The sequence below is a fragment of the Eurytemora carolleeae genome, unplaced genomic scaffold (assembly GCF_000591075.1).
Source record: "Eurytemora carolleeae unplaced genomic scaffold, Eaff_2.0 scaffold77, whole genome shotgun sequence".
NCBI classification, from domain to species: domain Eukaryota; kingdom Metazoa; phylum Arthropoda; class Copepoda; order Calanoida; family Temoridae; genus Eurytemora; species Eurytemora carolleeae.
The window spans coordinates 83140-98122 of record NW_019396022.1 but is presented as its reverse complement, the minus strand read 5'-3'; positions in this window follow the sequence as shown (position 1 = coordinate 98122).

The window sequence follows — 14983 nt, the reverse complement described above, 5'->3', positions numbered from 1 at the left end:
CCCACCAACCCGTAATATTTTTAGGACTGGCAATGAATATATTTTGAAAATGTCTATCCTGAAATCTATTTGAAGGAAGGAAAGAGTTAAGCATACAGATTATCAGTGACCATGTATGGAATGTTTAAAGACATATTTTTACCAGTTTTAACATTTCTTCAAATAAGGAAGACGGAAGGAGGAGGCTCAGAAAATGCATATACATATAGTTTTATAAAAATATTTAATGGAATCTTGAGGGAACAGAGAATAAGGAATTTTTTTTATATTCTGGAAAGTTTCATTATATTGGATAATAAGTTACACTGCGAATTAATGTAAAAATCAAACAGTATAGGACAATTATTCATTTTAAATTTAAGCTAGAATCATGCACGGTGCAATTTTAAAATGTATATGATTAAGGCTACAAAAATATTATGAGTTATTTGGTGACGTAAAACTAAAAGCCATTGAAGTTATTGAAATGGAGAAAATAATTAAGCTATAAATCTAGTGCCTGAAAGTAAGAAAGAAAGAAAGAAAGAAAGAAAGAAAGAAAGAAAGAAAGAAAGAAAGAAAGAAAGAAAAAAGAAAGATAGAAAGAAGGAAGAGGCAGTGAATGTAAGAAGTGAAAACTGAGAAAGTATGATGAAGTTTGAAAGATGACGGTATATACTGATTATAGTGTGACAAGACATACAATAATTAGAATGAAAGAAGAAGATGAAAATGATTACAGCTTGAAGATGTGACAGATGGACCCCTTGAGATATACATTATACAGACTTCAGGCCATCTATTAAATATACTTGAAGACCTGCATTAAGCAAATTAAATTAGTATTTAATTGAGATTTTCATCTCTCTTTCGTTTTATTGGAAACCTTTGATTTTTTTCCACCGGAAAAAATATTGAATTTTTTATTTTAAATTGGACTATCATTGTAATTTCAAGTAACCCTCCATTTTAAGAGTTGCATACCTTTGATAGGAAGATATCGTCGATTTTCTGACCATTTCCATCTTTTTCCCCAGCTGCATAAATGCGAAAGCCACTTAACCCTATTCCGGTTTGGGACCCCCCCTGACGTTTTTTGAAGATAATCAAAAAAGTTGTTTAATTTTTTTGCCTTTTCTCATTATCACATGCCCCTTACTTTAGGCTTGAAATGGGACTTTTATACCACCTGCCTGAACCTCAAGCATATACTGCCTAAATGCCTTATTTTAACTAGACTCGACTAAATCTATATTTAGACCCACTTCCGTTCATTGGATTTCAACTTTTTATAGCTCTTTAGAAAGCCTTGCACGAAAGAAAGCAGATTGCACATTTTCAGTTTTTCTTGAATACACATTTAGTTTTAGAAAGTTTTGCACATTTGAATTCGCCGTGGCAAGGGCTTTTTAAAAAAGAATTATCATGNCCAGACTTCAGCCTGAATAGGGTTAAAATAAAGATACGCAATTGTACATGGTTACTTTAAAAATAAAGTATCTCTTAAAAATACGTTTATAGTCCCTTTAAATCGTTCTGCTGCCTTCAAGTATGCATTTTATATTTTCCTATGGATTGCCTGGAATACTAGGCCTGAAAGACAAGGCCTATATACTGCCTGAATATAGATTTTATCTGGCTGAGACGTGTTCAACTGTATCAATATGTCTCTCAAACAATCAATATGTCAGAGCTAGCAATCCATCAATCATCTACTCCTGCTCCTGTGCTATACACCAGACCTAGAGCTGAACTTTAATCCCTGGATTTATCTATAGTTTTACTTTAACCTATACTTCTTTCAGTCAAACAGTTTAAAGGGACTGTAGACGTAATTTCATAAGAGGTATGTCCGACCCATACCAATGTCCTGTCAACCTTTACCTACAGTGATAACCAAAAAATAAATGGGATAGGAAGACGACAATAAAGCAATACCTAAGTGTAGTTGATTTTGTTACAAAGCAAAAAATTTTACTTGTAACTTATCCCTAATTTAGTAAAACTGGGCTGCTTACACTGCACAATTGCAGTGTCTCATGCTCATTGGGCATTTTAAAGTTATCACCTGATTCTAAAAGTCGTCTTCCTATTTTAGAGTATTCTGGTAATCACTGTATCTGAGTAACTAAGAGAACGATATCGTAGATTTTCTATCTAAAAAGTGTTGTATTCTCACTTGTTCCTTATTTGTCCTTCCAGCATAAATCCGCAAGTCACTTTTAAGTAATAAATTGTAAGATAGAAAACTAAGGAAATATCAATGATTCTTAATCAGGCACAGGTTTAAGGTAATAGTTGCGAATCGGACATGACACTCTGTAAATGGTAGGTCTACATATACCCTTGTAAAGAGAAAGTTTACTTATTAACCCAAGCTTCGATTTTTTTCTTATACGAGATTCATTAAATTAGAAGAGTTTTCAAAACTCTTAAGAACTGCACGGATCAAAATTAAAAATACTTTTCCGAATCGGAAATTCGGAAAAATACCTTGGAGATTGTTCCGAATTTTAAAACATTCGTATGCTCCAGAAAATCCATTTTAAAGTTTTTATCTATATTGACTGAGAAAGATTAGAAGAATGACCGCCTGCCTGATATGAATTAAGTATTGAATATAATTCAGATCATGACCTTGTGAACTTATTGTTCTCAAAAATGTATTGTATATATGCTTATACATCTATATATATGATGTAATTTTTAATTTTCTTGTTCTTATATCTTTGCAACATTATATTTGATATTATCTTTGACTATTAGAAAATAGAATTCATAAGAGGATAAATTTTTCCATGTTTTGTTGAGAGGATAGATAGAGCACACTGAACTAAGCTAGTTGGATAAGTAAAATACGCCTATGATAGACCGGGTACTGTAAAAAGTATGGCCGCGCCATCAAAGTTGAAACCGAGCCTGCATAGGACAGGGTAGGGCCGGTACTTGCCGCACGTCACAGAGGCCGGCACAAGGGTCAGTCCGGTTCGAATTCAAATTGACTCTAGTCCACTTTGAGAGAAAGCAAGTGCAGAGAGATGGATTTTGAACGATTGCAAGGTATATAATTGAATTAAAAGATTATGTATGGAAAAGTTTCAGAAGGATTAGCTAGAATGGATTTTGGATTAGAAAAATAAATAATTGAATAATAAAGATAAAGAATGAATGGCAAGGCAGAATTATAAATTATGGATAAGAATAAGTAAATGCATAGAAAGAATGTTTGGATGAGGAGTAGTAGATGATTGAATATAACTATAATTAGGTTGAAAGGGCCGGGATGGTTAGTATGATAATCATGCATGGATGAGAATAATCATGGATGATTGAAATTCTTATAACGAGAAAGGATGCTGAGGATGGAGTGTGAATGAAAAATCATTGACAATTTGATACAAAATAAATATGGAGGGATATGCCATGTGTCAAATTGACATGGATATGACACAAGACAAATTGGGTTGTTGGATATCGAAAGGCTGAAAAACAATGGTTTATAAATGAGAAAAAATGAATTAAGTACAAAATAAAAATGGGATGGTTAGGATGGAAATGCCATGAGACTAATTGAATGATTGAATATTAAGATTTATTAAGGAAAGATGGTTAGAATAATGATGATTTTTAGATAGTGAAAGGCTCAAAAGCGATGGTTTATGGATGACAGAAATGAATTATTGGATATAAAATAAATATGGGTTGGTTTGGATGGATATGCCATGATAAATTGAATGATTGGATATTGATGGATAGGGGAGGGATGGTTGGGATGAATGGATAAGGGATAAATAAGGATGAAGAATGAAAGGGGGTGTGTAGAGTGTGTATGTACTGTTTACTGATAAATGTGCGGACATTGTGTCTAAACAACCGTGTGATTACCATGTGATTTACTCAATGGACATTTGACTTTTACAATAAGTCAAGTTCAGCCAACAATAACTATCTATCTATCTATCTATCTATCTATCTATCTATCTATCTATCTATCTAGCTATCTAGCTATCTATATATCTATCCATCTCCCTTCTTTACTTGATTTTATCCTGATCCGTCTTAACTCACGTCTTGGAATCGATTTTGTTTTTTCCTGTCTGTCCTGTCTGTTCTGTCTGTCCTGTCTGTCTTGTCTGTCCTGTCTGTCCTGTCTTTCCTGTCTTTCCTGTCTGTCCTTCAATAGTATGTGAAAGATGTAATGTGTAAGACAAAAATACATTAGTTGACATGTAGTAGAGGTCAGACATGTAAAGTGCTCATACTGAGCAGATCTCATAGAATACAGCTGTGTTTTTTAACTGCGATACAACACAGTTTTACGAGACATGTTTATGTAAAAATGTAAAGAAAATACACAAGATTGAACAAAAATGATTAATTGGTCAAAAACCATTTGTTTCTTTTCAGATCTGAATATCTATAAATACAACTTTATCATCAACAATAAAAACAATGAAGGAAACCTGTTTTTCCACCCTTCCCCACATTTTCCACGCTTCTTGGGCTTGGAGACATTCATTTAACGAACGGTGTTTTTTTTAAATTTACAAAATATTTGGCTAATCAACTGAAAACCCCGTTAATTTTGAAACTGTACAAAACAAACCATACGTTATTTTTTTTAAAAGAACAAACGGTTGCTCTCAAAAAGAAGCGAAAAAAGACATAATAAAACTTTTTATTGTAATGAAGTTTTTGACTGTCGACTTCTGTATATTCCAAGTGATCTCGTTAACGATGTTACTCACTTAATTCAACGGTGATGGCAATTAACGAATATTTAATATCTTCATCGTTAACGAACAGGAACAGCCTTAACGAATGTTAACGTTTCCAGTGGCGCAATTAGCGGGGAGGGCGAACCGAGTTTTGCCCCCCTCCCTCAGCATANACCGATTGGACTGAAATTTGTTGTGGACACTCAGGGGTGGCCGGGAGGTGTTATAGACTAATTTTTTCAAATTTTTGTTTTCAAATTTTTATTCACGGGCAACGCCGGGCCCTTCAGGTAGTATTACATATAACCGAGATTACCTATAGCTATACTTAAAGGAGGGTTTGCGATCATAGTTGCTCACAACGATTGCATTTTCTTCGCCATTGTATTACTCGGAATTGCACTATAATAGCGAGCGGGGAAGCAATAATAAAATCGCAGAAAAGGGTTGTCGACATAATTTGAAATGACCCTTAATAGAAAGATTTACATGTCCTATTAACAACTGCACCTTGTAAAACTTTAATTTTTGCAAAATGATAGAAATATCCAATTGTTTTTATTATCTGTCTAAAAATTGTCAATTTTTATTTGATACTGGAGAATTCATGCAGTAGAGGGAAGAGAGAAAATTGTCAGTAATTATCTCATTTCAAGAGAAAGGTTCAAAGGCACGGGCAGCCGCTGTACATTAAAATTTCCGAGCCGGGTCAACCTTTCCGGTCCCAGTTTGTACTGTGTCGCCCGGACATTGGGTAAATAAAGCAGACACTCAAGGACTAGCTGGCGCAACAAGGTTGACGCGGTCAGACTTTAGGTTGAATTTGCTTTTACGAGAGGGTCAGAGGTGCGTGAAAGGTATTGTTGAGAATCATGCAAGTATCTGTTAATATGTTGGGTCATTCTTTCAATTAAATACAAGACAAACTGGCAAACATTTCGGCGGAATTGTAAAATATTCAATTGCGTTTTAGTGCGCAATTATAACGGAATATACCTGAATTTATTTAATAGCCAGCAAGTGATAGCAATTGGACGCAATTGGGTTTTTATTTTCGTAAACACTACCTTTAAGTTTAATCTTGATCAAAGTTTATAATAAGGTTGTGTACTCTTGATGCTCTCCAATGTACGGAAAATGTCGTCTTCTAAGATGGATAGATAAAAACCTATTAAGACGTCACTCTCACCCCTATAATCAGTAACCTATCTTTAACTTAAAATACAATCCTGATCTTGATAAACGTGTGTCCAATCATGTTTACCGGAATTTGTGTTTGCAACATTGACAAAATATTTAAGAACATAAACTTCTGCACTATGTAAAATGTATAATTTTTCAAATGTTATTTTTTTCATTGAATAATTTGATTAAAATTACCTATATTTTTGGAATCACTATCTAGTCTACTACTAATAAATAAAAACATATTTTTTTCTCATAAGAAAATTATGAAATTACACCAATATATTAATAATTCTATTCATTGGTGTGAAAGCATCTAATACATAATATTTGATTTGATGTAACATCCGCACGTTTCCTATACAATGAGAACCAGAAAACTTTGGAATATGAAGACGACTCGTAGACTCTAGTTTTAAAAGTCCAATGAACGAGACACATCAATTGTGAAGTGTAAACAGACCCTATTTACTTGAAGTGATTTAATAAGTTGATAGTAATACTATTTGCTTTTGTAACAGCATCAAATACTAAATCTGTACATTATATCCAATCATCTCTTTTTGGAAAAGGTTTTTCTTATATTTAATCTTTGCACTTATAAATACTGCGCTTAGCCTTTGTATTATGGTTTTCATTTCAAACACTTGTTTTGTCTTTAATATAGGTTTTCCATGGTTTTCTAAACATTCCTTAGTCTGTGATATTTTTAATCCATGGTTAAAATCTGTGTAAAGTGCAACGGATGATTATCGTAAAGCCTACTAGCAGTAAATCTGTTCCAAGAGCTGGATATTTTATTAAATGTCCATGCTAGTAAAATGTTCATGTTTCTTTTTTTATATTTGCATCTAATGGCGAGGGTCAATTCATGTTTGTAAACTATTCATTGTTTTTACATTCATTTACAGAACTTACGCAAGTTAGGGGAGAATACAGGACGGGACCTATGGGAGCTAGGACACCCTTTATAAGTAGAAATAGTGTTCCCAAGGCCCAGGGGGGTTATTAAGCCACCCCCTCCCCCTGAAAGATGAAAAGATGATATATAAACTGTTTGTTTCTGTGGTTTTTACATTAAGTTATAAATAATTATTATTTTCCTCTATCTATGAATTAATCAATTAAATATAAACATTAATTATATTGATTACAAAAATGTTCACTTTAAAAGCATTAATTTTTCCATAAATTTATGAATAAATATTTAATAATATGTTGATATATTATCTATTCTTGTTTCAATATAATTGCTGATGCCAAGTTTAAAGAGATTTTTAATTTATTAGATAAGATTTCAAATAATTTATAAAGTTAGAAAATATATTTTTCTTCTAAATGATAATTTAAAATCATACAAAAGGTTTCTAATGAACTGGATGATTCGGAAATCACTTTTTTTAACAATGGTTTTTATCCTTATTATTTTTTGGGATATCAATACAATGTTAAATATATATCAGGGTAGATTAGAATTATTTTGAAAATTACATAAGGTCTGTAAAAATAAAATTTTATAGAAGAAACGTCATAGGTCAAGTTTGAAATAATTTTTAGAAAATAATGCAATTTGGACTAAAATATGGCTCGAATTATCACTATTGGTGGTGGTGGTTGGTGTCCCCTCCCCCCTCCCAAATTGATATTATACCAAAATAGCCCAATCGGGAAAGAGTTAAGATATCTTAAAACTATTGGTTGCAGTTTGGCTGTAGCCAAATTTAGTTTTGAAATCTTTTAGTGGGTGCACTAAGCATAAAGAGACTGTAAGCGTAATCTTAAATGACCCTCCATGAAAAGACAACAATGCCGATTTAAAACGGTTTACCCATGAACCCTAAATCTGATTAAAATGTGGAAGATATCGTTGTGTTTCTGGCTCGAAAAGTAATTGTTTATTTCTGTAACTGTTTCCATTAATTTTTTATAAGCTACAAATGCGCTTTGTTTAAATTCGTTTTGCAGAGAAACCGCAAATGAAAACAAACAGTTTAAATAAACAAAAAACATGCATTTTTAGTTCATACTTAATCCACAAAGCTTTAAGGTAAATCGTGCAATGTCCTCTTTGCTTGGAGATTCACTTGAAATTACACTTACAGTCCATTTTAAATAGAAATAGTATAATTGTTAAATGTCTATCAGGAGGTATAGGGTTAGCGCTTTAAATGTTATCCCTCTCCCCTTTTACATGAACTCCCCCCCCCTCTCTATTGACCCAGATGATGCATAAGATAAGATTCTGGATTCCTGACTCTAGTCGTAAAAGTATAAAATTGTTGATTATATTGAATATGGATTATCTATAATATGTTGCCCCAGGCCCACAATATGTCCTTTATATTCACCGACGGAAACACTTGAGCAATATTCAATGGATCTTAAATATGTACAGGGGGGTGCAGAAAATGAGTAGTGATTGTGTTTTAGAGTTGGAAGCTAAAGGTCAAAGATTATTATTTTTAGACCCCTCCCCCAATTTTTTTAAAAAATTGTTTTAAAACTTTTTCTTGGTCACCCTTTTTATCTGGATTTAATCTCTTTACATCTACTTCGTCATGAAGGTTCACACATAAGCTGGATATCATCGTTAACATCACTAAATAGGAAAAACAGGGAGAAAATAAAATAAACAAATGAAAATCTGAACAGAGCTTAAAACTTCAGAATGAGTTATCCTTAATCCCAATTACTTAATCTTAGTTACCTTTAAAACTTAAAAGCTTTGTCTGGTCGAAATTGAATAAGATATCAATGCCTAACTCTTTCAAAATGTATTTTTTTTCAATCGTAATTAGAACTACCAAAAGCATTTCGAAATTATGAAAATTACAACATTACAATTATGAAAAAAATTATGTTAAAAATTTTGAACAGAGATGTCACAAAAGTATTGATTCTTTGCCTCAAACTCTGATTTTCTAATTCATATATATTTGAAACCCTGCGTTGTAGACCTTTGATATTTTGACCTATGAATTCTGTAAGATCAAACAAACAACCAATGTTTAAAATATCAAATGTGTACACCATCAGTTTGCAAAGATATTTTAGTATGTGGCTAAGACTTAATTCCTTTACTTATTTAATCATCCTGTCAGTAATTGATAAAGCTTGTGATCGGACAAACTTACAGACAGACAGACAAACAGGTATAAAAACTTTATATATAGATAAGAAAAAAGATTAAAAAGTTCTACCCCCCCCCCCCCTCCATTACCCAGCCTAGAATTTAACCCTAGAATTATCCTGTTTCCCTCCTCATGTAAATACCTAGTTGACAGGGTAGTGAATGGCCCTACGCCCTAGCCAGGGGCGTATACAACATTTTTTCGGGAGGGGGGCTTAAATACTTAAAATTCCGTAGGGGGGCGGGCAGAACCCACATTGGAAGCTATATCCCCTTGGACATCTTAGTTTTCACTTTAAAGGGGGGGGGGTCCACCCATTATAGCCCCCCCCCAACATGTATGCGCCCCTGGCCTTAGCTACGGGTTTTTGTCTCCTTTTTTCGAGTGTGACTAAAATAAAAGGAGGGAATCTGATTTCAATGATAAACCGAAGAGGTTCAGTTTAATTAAATATAATTTATCAAAATCTGGATAAAAATCAAATAGTTATTTATATTCCAGAGACGCTGCACAGTTGGGAGATAAGGTTTACATATTTCACAGGGTACTGCTACTATTTATCAAACTGGTCATAACACGCGAAACCTCCTAAAGCTAAGCATGTCCTCGCCTTGTAAGAGTAAATTTGCGCTAAAAGAAGTAGAGCTAAATATGTCCTAACTAGGTAAGAATAAACTCACGCAAAACTTACAAAAGCCGAGTATGTCCTAGTCATGTATTTTAAAATAAACTCACGCAGCACTTACAAGAGCTAAATATGTCCTAGCTGGGTGAGAATAAACTCACTTTGAACTTGTTAAAGCTAAGTGTCAGTGAGCCCTTATATTATATTTTTGTGTTGATATAGCTTTTTAAATATTTAAGTTTTAAAAATCTGTTTTTTTCCCCACAAATTATGAATTAGATTAAAATATGATAAAAACTATAAAAAGACTATATATATGTGGTTAGTTTAACGTGGTACTAAATAATCTGCACTTTAAATATTGCATTATATCCCCGTGTACTACTTGTAATACAATGTTATAGAGCTGGATGATGAGTACCCCTATCAGTCATACTAACAAATTGTATTCGAATAAGAACTAGATAAAACACTACATAATAGGGTAGAATGATACACCTACACCAGGGATTAGAGGTGTACGCATTCAACACATTAATCTAACCAGAAAATGGGGATTTATTTGGTGTACCGTCCGTTTTACCGTATACAGTCTGTATGTACACTGTACAACTTGCTCTAGCTGTCTAAGAGCCAGCCCGGTATAATTTATCTGTTTGTTGAGCGATGAATGAAGTGCAGAGAACCAACAAAAAATATGTATATTACCAACATTATGTATGTGTATAAACCAGAAAACTGTGAAATAGAAAGACGACATGAAAAAATGATTAAGTGTGGTTGATTTAGTTTCAAAGCAAATAGTTTGACGTATTTGAAACTTCTTAAGTCAGTAAATAAGAAGAATGGGTCTGTTTTCACTGCACNAACTATTTCACTTTCTCACCTGTTTCGCTTTTCTAAATGTCTAACTTTCCTAACTGTTTAGCTTTCCTAACTCGTCTAGCTTTCCTGGCTGTCTAGTTTTCCTAACTGACTAGCTTTCCTAACAGGTCTAGCTTTCCTAGCTGGTCTAGCTTTCCTAACTATCTAGCTTTTCTAACTCTCTAGCTTTCCCAAAAAGTAAGCTTTCCTAACTGTCTAGCTTTCCAAACTGGTATATCTATTATAGCTGTCTAGCTTTCCTAATTGTCTAGCTTTCCTAACTGTCTTTCTTTCCTAATTGTCTTTCTTTCCTAACTGTCTACCTTGCCAAACTGTCTAGCTTCCCTAACTGGTTTAGCTTTTTTAACTGTTCTAGCTTTCCCAACCGTTTAGCTTGCCTAGCTGTCTAGCTATCCTAGCTGTCTAGCTTTTCTAACTGTATAGCTTGCCTGACTGCATATCTATTCTATCTGTCTAGCTTTCCAAACTGTCTAACTTTCCTAACTGTCTAGTTTTCCAAACCGTCTAGCTTTCCAAATTGGTTTAGCTTTTTTTTAAATTTTCTAGCTTTCCCATCTGTATAGCTTTCCAAACTGTCTAGCTTTTCTAACTGTCTAGCTTTCCTGACTGTCTAGCTTTCCTAACTGGTTTAACGTTTTTTAACTGTGAAGCTTTCCTAACTGTGTAGCTCTCCTAAATATCTAAAACTGTCTAGCTTTCCTAAATATCTAAAACTGTCTAGCTTATAAACTATCTAGTTTCTAAACTGTCAAAAACTTTCTTAATTTACAAGCTTTCCTAACTGTTTAGCTTCTTAATTGTTAAGGTGTCCTAACTGTGTAGTTGTTTGGTTGTCCAGCTGCCTAAAATACTAGCTGACTAGCTGTATAGCTGTCTAGTTGACAGATTGTTGAATATATAGCTATCAGATCTGATAAAATAAATGAATTACTTGAGGTCGTGGCTCATCTCCGTCTTAAATACAGAATAAAGGGACTGTTCCTTCATCTCCGTCTTAAATACAGAATAAAGGGACTGTTCCTTCATCTCCGTCCTAAATACAGAATAAAGGGACTATTCCTTCATCTCCGTCTTAAATACAGAATAAAGGGACTATTCCCTCATCTCCGTCTTAAATACAGAATAAAGGGACTATTACCTCATCTCCGGCTTAAATACAGAATAAAGGGACTATTCCCTCATCTCCATCTTCCAGTTTCAAAATTGAGAAAACAATACCTTGAATACAGCTTCAACATTAAAGGGACTGTTTATTTATCCTTCTCTTAGACACTGCTCCCAAATACTAGTCAGTGTATATAGGGAATCCTGTAATGATGAATATGTTTTTTATGACAGACACCCTGTAAAATATATCTCTACGTGTTGAAATATTGAATTTGCCCCAGGATATTCAAGTGTTCAGGACTGAACATTGACTAAGCATTTAAACAGTTACACGAATATTAGAATAAGGTATACCACAAGCCATGCAAAAGAAATTAAGTGCTAAAAAACTCGAAGGAGTTTTAAAATCCCTTTACCCAGTTGCAAAAATATCAGAATATCAAGCGCCAAATGATCAAAAATCTTTAAATGATCAAAAAATTTCGGTCAACCGTTTAGGACAACTATTTTTTTCAAAAATATCATACAATTTTACAATAAAGTTAATTTTAAAGTTTATGGTATTCTAGTAAACATATTTTTATGATAAAACGTCTGTAAAATGCAAGCTCTTTCTTTCACGCAATCTATTTTTTCTTATTTCTTTTTTCTTCTCCTTTCTTCTCTTCTCTTCTATTTTTTCTTCTCGTTTTTCTTTTCTTTTCTTCTCTTCTCTACTCTTCTGTTCTTTTATCTCTTTTCTTCTCTTTCCTTACCTCTTATCGTCTCCTCTTTGTTTACTCTTTGTTGTTGACATTTAACCGGTTTTGAGATGAACAATGCAGTACGATCCGTTGTTATGATTTTTCTCTGACTTGTTTACATTTTTAGCGTGTAGACCTAATTGAAGCGTACTGCATTAGTCCTCCATGGTCCTCCATAATTAGGCATTTGATCATTTGGCATTTGATATTTTGATATTTTTGCACCCAGCCGGGCCATATATGTAATTCCTCAAGGGACGCACCAAAATGTATAAGATAACTTAGTTTCTCTAGGATAAATAGTAATTAATTCTAAAAATTATAGCATAGTTTTCCTGCAGTAGAAATGGTATTTGCACTAGTCATTTTTGTAGAGAACCCACCATTGAAAATAATCAGTTTTCAAAATTATAAATATAGATATCTAATTCATACTTGATCAGGCTGAAGCGTTTAAAGTTACTGCACTCTCCACTAAACCCTGCTATTTCTTTGGTCAGAATCATGCAAACCACTGCAGTAAATCGTCGTGAATCGAACTTGCACCACTCTATGGACATGCACCACTCAATAAACATGCACCACTCTATAGACATGCACCACGCTATAGACATGCACCACTCCAGCAATGGAATGCATTATTATCGACGCAAAATATGACACACATACATTACATACAAACACGCTACATGCATAAAGTTTTATTTAAATAGATATGGACAATTTGGGTGCTCAAAGTGCAATACAAATAAGTATCTTATTCACATTTTATTATTTTTATTTCTCCATATAAACATTTAACAGGGTTCTTATCCTAGACGGAAGTTGCAAATATTTAGGCTTAAAAACTTACTGACATGAGGAGAAAACAAAAACATTTTTTTTGACAAATTAAAAAAGTGTTATCAAAATTTCCACATGAGAGGGCAGTGGGTCGAGGTTGGGGAGGGGGGGGGAGGTGGTCAAAGAAGTTTACAAAATTTGGAATGTTCCTAGAGTACTTTATGTCATCCTTTAGTTTAGGGATACCCTTGAGCCCTTGACTCCTAGTTCTGTCACTCATTCATGAACCCTCAATGTTTCTTTAGCACCGAGTGAAAAGGGCAAAGTGGCCACTCTCTAATTAAACACACAATTTCTTCGGTCGGAGTAGTGCAAATCACATGTAGTATAAACCAAAAGCTTAGTTAGCTGTGGTGCTCAAAAAATACGAGAAATAAATTTTTAAGCTTAATAAATTCTTACGGGAATGTAATAACACGCTTTGTAAAGACAAAGAAATTTTCATTTAATTTTACATTTTCTACATCCAATCTCACATGCACGGATACATAGCAAGAGAGCATGAAATATCGTCTTGAAATTTATTTAAAACTTATGACAGCTGTAATGCTTCATCATTGGTCTGCACAAAAAGAAAGCTGCTGAGATGTTCGCAGCTTTAATGAGTTGAATACGCTTAATGAAAATATATTCAAATAGCATTGTAGAGTCATAAGCTTTTATTTTAAATTCAAGGTAAATTAATAGTCCTGAATTATGTAGGATAGCAATTGATGTATTAAATTGGTTTTTTTAATACATACTGTGCATCTATGATATGTTTTTTAATCATTTCAGGAACATAATTACAGGGTGTCCCACAAAACATGAAAGTTGGTAAAAAGTTTTGAGTCCAAACAATATATTGGATAATAGAGGCTGTTTGCAGTTTATTTCATTTAAAAAATCTTTTGCTCAAATATATTTCACTTTGAAGTTAATTTTACTATAATATGACTCCTATATAACATTTTTATTACAGTCTTTGGTATTAAACAAATTTTGGAAGAAGACATTCTAAACTATTTACCAACTGTCATGTTTCGTGAGACACCCTGTATGTTCAAAACCGAGCGGATTAAATATGCTAAAACGCTTCAGATCATTGTTTGCTGACTTGCAACCTAATAAAAAGAACAGTACTTTTTTCAGTGTTTTATTTATACAATTTATAAAAAGTTTTTGTCCGTAAAACAATCGGCAGTTTAGTTTAAATCTAGTTAAGGTCAAGGAAGAAAAACCAATAAAAATATTTAAATGTGACCAGTTTAAAAGAAAAAACTTTTTTCTTTATATAATTAAAATTTTTGACTTTTTTTTGCATTTTAGTTGTAATTTTGTTGTTTTTTGTTTTTATTTTGTGAGATATATTTGCTGTTGTTTCTGTTTATGAGTTTATTAACATGTTTGCTCCCCGTATTGTAGGGTATATACTACAATACAACATTCAAAAATCGTAGATCTAAACAGATCTCACGTACGTACTGTTTAACCTTTGCTTTTAAGTTCAGGTAAATAGTTTAATTATAAAACGTTTTGAAATTCTGACAGATGTTTTCAAGTTGCTTAACCTAATTAAAAGTTATTTTGTTGCAAAAATAAAGACTTGATAAAAAATGTAATGTTGCAGTGGAGACATTTCGAAATGAATAAGTTTAAAAAAGTAAAAGAAAATAACCAGCAAAGCCTAGAAATTTTAATGATATGTTTATTTCTTCTTAGCTTAGCGTGGAGATATTTTAGAGATAAGATTAACATCAAGTACATATTCCTGGGGGGGGGGAGGAC